Below are 6,303 nucleotides of genomic sequence, written 5' to 3'. Positions count from 1 at the left end.
GCCTCTAGCAGGTCTGATGAACCCCATTTCCCTTTCAGAAATGCTCACTTCCAGAAAGGGAGTGTAGTTCAGTTGGCAGAGTGCTTGTTTTCCACGCACAAAGGCCTGGTTTCAATCCCCAGGACCCAGTAACAAAAAGGGCATGGTGGCACCTGCCTGTAACCCCCAACTCTTGGCAGCTGGGGGCAGGAGGATCAGAAGTTAAGTTCAAAGCGGCAAGTTGGAGGCCTTCTTGGGTTACATGAGACCTTATTTAAAAAAAAATAATAATCGCTTACTTTTTTCAGTCCTTTGAAAGCAGCTGGAGTTTGAGCACCCAGAGGCTAGCTGGTTTTCAGCCTGATATATTTTGTTTTCCCCAGTATTTGGAATACTGAGGAGTTTATAACTCATCCTTGAAAAAAAATTTATTTATTTAATTAATCTTAAACAGAGTCTTACTATGTAGCTCTGGCTGATCTGGGATTCTTTCTGTAGACCAGGCTGGTCTTGAACTCACAGAGATCCATCTGCCTTTGCCTCCCAAGTGCTGGGATTAAGGGTGCATTAAGGGTGAACCACCACACTTGGTTCAATAACTCTTTTATATCAAGTTCTTGATAAATAAATAGGCATATCTTTGATATAAAGTAGGTTTTTACTTGTTTCCTTAAGACAGGGTCTCATTAGATAGCCCAAGCTGGCATGGAAATCACTATGTAGCTGAGGCTGGCCTTGAACTCCTGATTCTCTGGCATGCTAGGATTATACAGCACCATTCCCAATTGAAGTGGTTATTTGGATGTGTTTTCTTCTTTTATCCTTCCACACTGCATTTCACAATATGATCCAAGTGGAGACTTTTGAGAATGTCTGTAGCTTTCTTTTGATGAGTCTTTCTATTCAAAAAAAGCACCAGAGGGCTGGAGAGATGGCTCAGAGGTTAAGAACACTGACTGCTCTTCCAAAGGTCCTGAGTTCAATTCCCAGCAACCACATGGTGGCTTACAACCATCTGTAATGAGATCTGGTGCCCTCTTCTGGCCTGCAGACAAACATGCAGACAGAACATTGTATGCATAATAAATAAATAAATAAATCTTAAAAAAAACCTTATACACACTTTAAAAAAAAGCACCAGAATACCTTGACTTTATGTTATCAAAATTACTTAGCAAAGTCCTCAGTTACTACAAGTTAAAGCTGTCTACTCTTGTATATCCAGTGCTTAGCACAATAAAGATGTGCCCAGTAAGTGCTAAGTAAAAGCACACCCTTAATCCCAGCACTTGAGAGGCAGAGCCAGCCGGATCTCTGTGAGTTTGAGGCCAGCCTGGGCTACAGAGTGAAATCCAGGACAGGCACCAAAACTACACAGAGGAACCCTGTCTCGGAAACAAACAAACAAACAAACAAAACAAACAAAAAAACCCAAACAAACAAAAAACCCCAAAAAACTAAACGCAGCATTTCTCAGAAACCTTGGAAAGTGGGTTTCTGTTTGCCAGAAAAACCATTATTTCCTTTATCCACTCCTACAGCTAAGTACCTTGAGCAATGAGCAACAGGGCACCTAGCTCCCTATTAAACACGCCTGCAACAGATCAAAGCCCCAGGCTCTCCTGGGCCACAGGCATCTTCTACGACTCCCAGCTCTTCTTGCTCCTCGGCTCCCTTCCGCTGCAGCCTGTCTCCTTAAACCTGGCACGGTTCCCCTCAGGTTTTTTTTTTTTTTTTTTTTTTTTTTTGGTTTTTCGAGACAGGGTTTCTCTGCGTAGCTTTGCGCCTTTCCTGGAGCTCACTTGGTAGCCCAGGCTGGCCTCGAACTCACAGAGATCCGCCTGGCTCTGCCTCCCGAGTGCTGGGATTAAAGGCGTCCCCTCAGGTTTTTGCATATCTCTCTGTGCTCCATCTACAAGAGACAGCCCTGGCAGTTTGAACTACCCAATAAACCTTTATTTCTACCCATGGAGTGAGTGGTCTAGTTCATTGGTTTCACTGTGCCCTTGCTTACAAACATCACTTGGAAATTTGTTAGAAATGCATATCATCGAACCCTGACTGGAGGTGTACTGAGTCAAATCTTTGGCGGGGCAGCTTATGTTTTCATAAGACTTCCGGGTCATTCTGTGCTCAAGTAGGAGACACTGGGTTTAGCGGCTGCTGAGATGGCCTATATATTACTAGCTAAATCTCAAGTGTTTATACTGACAGTTCAGAAGTGTAAAGGTACGTAGATGGTAGTGGAAGCGGATCCAGAGTTGTCAGATGGGGGCCAGGACATGGAAGACAAAAGGCTGTGGAAGTTAGACGTTGTGGTAGCTGTGGGGCAAAGATACAGTGAGATGATGGTTGATGGCAGATGAGCGGGACAAGCCGGATACCCGAGTTATCACCGTTGCGGCTTGTCAACGGACACGGCTGGGAAGGAAGAAAAGCATGGCCCCCGGGTTCCTTTGTTACCACTGCTGAAATGCTGCTAGCTCTGCAAGTCTACCTGAGTAACTTGAAGTTACCTTGACACCCACACTCCAACCCTCCAACATAACCAAACCGTCTGTCTCACTCGCATGGTGAGTTGGCCTCATGTACAATCAATGTTAAATCCTTTGTGGTGTGTGTGTGTGTGTGTGTGTGTGTGTGTGTGTACCGGAAAAGCTTCTATAAATTGAAATAACAGAAGTTGAACTTTAGCTTTCATAGAGAAACAAAAATAAAAACAGTGGGTGGATTTCTTGCCTAGTGGTTTGGCTTTTTTTTACAGAAGCAATCAAAAAATACATTTATATGAAGGTTTCCATATTCTTTGTTTACCAAAGCCGGTCAATAATGTGAAATACAATAAAACTGCACTTTTCTGTGGACTGGAATCATGGCTGTGGCAGCTCATAGATTGGAGCCCTGCCTCCCGTGTGGTGGTATTTGGAGATGGGGTCTCTGGGAGGTAATGAGGTTTAGATGAGGTCATAGTGGGATTATAAAAACACGACAGAAAGCCTGCTCTTTCCCTGCGGTGTGAAGACCCAGCAAGAAGGCAGCTGTCTGCACGCACTGAGGCGAGCTCTTCCGTGAACCTGCCAAGTCCTCAAGCCTCCAAAACTGTGAGCAATTCAGTGTCCCAGCTGAGGGTACCTCGTTGTGATAAGTCAGATCTGGCAAAGATGCACTCCATGTGATATGATGTCACCGACTCCTGGCCTATGACATGTAAGTTGTTATAGTTATACTCAGGCCTTTAAATTTTTTTTTTTACTAGATACATTAGACTATGAACACATTAATGGCCCCAAATTTCACAGGCTCCTTTGAGCTGACTTTTTCGAGACCTAGGACTTCCTCTCTGGAGGGGACTAGAGACCTAGCTGCTCTGGGAAACTGTTTCTGTAGCATGCTTTGGTTTTTACTTGTTTCTTCTGAATCTCACTGCAGGTTTTTGAAGCTCAAGCTGTTGCTTTCGTTGTTTTTAACCTTAGAAACAAAGCCCTCTATACTCTCTTGAGTCATGTTTTTATTTAATTTTTTTTTTTTTGAGACAGAGTCTCAATATATAGCCTTACCTAGCTTGGCACTCACTCTGTAGACCAGGGTGGCCTCAAACTCATAGAGATCCACCTACTTCTGCTTCCCAAGTGCTGGGATTAAAGGCGTGCGCTACAACTACCCATATATGTGCGGGTGTTTTGTCTACATATATTTTTTCTGTGTACAGTGTGTGCAGTGCTCACAGAGGCCAGGAGATGGCATTAAGTTCCCTGAATCTGAAGTTATAGACAGCTGCCATGTGTGTGCTGGGAATCAAACTCAGGGCCTCTGGAAGATTAGCTAGTGCTCTTAACCACTGAGTCATCTCTAAAGCTCTCCTTGAGTTACTGTTACATCACCATGAGAGGCTTCTTCCTCATTTTGGTGTGAAGAAACCCCCTAACCCCCCATTTTTGAATCAAGCTCTCATATCAATCAGTCTGGCTTTGAACTTTCTAGGTAACCAAGGGTGACCTCGAACTCCTGATCTTCCTACCTTTGTCTTCCAAGTGTTGGGATCATAAGCATGTACCACCACATCTGGGCACATCTGTATTTTGGACACAGCCGTCTTGCACTTGGCTTGAACGGGGCTTGCATGCTACGTTAGAATCCATCATGTTTAAACCTTCCTTTCCTTTTCTGTAAGCATGGCAATTTGCCTAGGGTAGTAGAATGCAAGGACGGCTGCTCCTCCCCATCTCTGCAAGCAACTAAAGGGGCTATGTGTCATGATTATGAAAAGAAATGTAAACTTATCTGTATTTGTATGTACACATGCAGGATATTTCTCTGTAAGTGTTCATTTCGTGATTTGGGTTGAGGTGGCTGTTGGCTTATGTGGATGACGTTCAGACTCTGGAGAATGCATGTGAAGCTGCAGAAATTTTTTTTTTTTTTTAAAGATTTATTTATTTATTATGTACACAGAAGAGGGCACCAGATCTCCTTACAGATGGTTGTGAGCCACTATGGGGGTGCTGGGAATTGAACTCAGGTCCTCTGGAAGAGCAGCTGGTGCTCTCAGCCTCTGAGCCATCTCTCCAGCCCCAGAAATGTTTTAATTGGAGGACAATTAACTTGAAGATGTTTCTGCAAGTCCTCTAAATATTCTGTTTTCTATTTCCTTTTCAGAGAAGGAAAGAGATTGGGCCTAGAAAGTTGATGCATGAATAAAATTAGATGGAGATAGGCATGAGGCCTATTGTAGAAGAATTGTAGATTCCAGGTCAGCCTGGGCTACATTTGGAGAGCTTGCCTCAGAAAAATCCAACCATCCATCCATCCATCCATCCATCCATCCATCCATCCATCCATCCATCCATCCAAAGGATTAGCATAGTGGGAAATATGAATACAGATCAAGTCAGCACAGAGGACATAAAAACAAAAGGCCCAAACAAAACAAAACAAAACCAAGAAACTCACAACACAACAAAACAGAAACAGCAACAACAACAACAACAAAGACCCAAAGAAACAAAACAAAACCATCAGTGTGGGTCAGATATTAGAGGACCATGCTTGGAACTGACCAATATGGGCAAGAATGGCATCACTATTGCAAATATGGTCATGGAGAGGACGTGGTTTTTATCGTTTTGGACTGTGATGATGGGATGGACGTTTTCCTTTTCAGCTTACTAACATGGCTTGTCAATTACACTGAACCCAAGACCCAAAAAACGATTGTTCTGTGTTTTTCAGTGGACTACCTCATGTAACAGAAAACACCTAGTAGGTTTAAAAACAAAACAAAACAAAACAAAAACAAAAACCTGAGAGGCAAGTTATTCCAGAAATTAGTGGATTTGGCTTAGATCATTTTTATTGTTTGGGGCTTTCATACACATATATAATATGTTTTGTTCAAATCGTCCCCCTAGTAGTTGACATTTTATAGGTTCCTAATATTAGGATGTTTGCTTGGATTTGAGTCTTGAATGGAGGGGCAGGATTTTTGTAATCTATGGATTTGATGGTGGCGTTCCTTGGTGGGCTGCTTGAATTCTCCGCACCCCTTGTGGATCTCAGGCAGACGGGGAAATGGAGAAATTAATCTTACAGTCTGAGGAGTGGTGAGCTTTGTCTGGAAGAGCTAGATATCAAGTCACAAGCTTCTAAAGCAGTGTCTCTCAACCCACAAGGGGACCGCCTATCAGATATTTACATTGCAATTCATAACGGTAGCAACATTACAGTTATGAAGTAGCAATAAAATAATTTTATGACTGGGGAGTCACCATGACATGAGGAACTGTATTAAAGGGTCACAGCCTTAGGAAGGTTGAGAACCATTGTTCTAAAGAATGAAGCCTAAGTCTCCATTAGTTGTGGAAAAGGGGGCCAAATTCAACCTTATTTGGGACACTGGTCTAAACTTGTGGGGGAATAACAGTTTATTTTGTTTTTATTTATTATTGTTTATTAATAATTCACAATGAAGCAGGATGCCTGGGATGTGACTGGGCCACAGTTTTGCCATTCAACTTATGTTGCTGTCCAAGACTGACCAAACGCATTGGTGCTAAGTACCATAGCTGAGGTATTTATTATGAGAAAGGCAGAAGGCAGAGGAACAGAATCGTGAAGAACTAAAAGACCAAGTGACTCATGTCTTTAGAACTATGATTTCTAGGTATACAGAATTTATATAGGCATATATGAGTCTGTGGATTTATATTTCTGATTTAAAAGAATTAGACTTATTTTCGGTTATGTATGGCTGGACACATTCATTGACATCTAGAAGGGGTGAAATAACAGCTTGTAGGCTCATTTTACACTACAGTGTCACCTATG

The sequence above is a fragment of the Peromyscus maniculatus genome, chromosome 15 (genome assembly GCF_049852395.1).
Source record: "Peromyscus maniculatus bairdii isolate BWxNUB_F1_BW_parent chromosome 15, HU_Pman_BW_mat_3.1, whole genome shotgun sequence".
NCBI classification, from domain to species: domain Eukaryota; kingdom Metazoa; phylum Chordata; class Mammalia; order Rodentia; family Cricetidae; genus Peromyscus; species Peromyscus maniculatus.
This window is presented reverse-complemented; position numbering follows the sequence as displayed.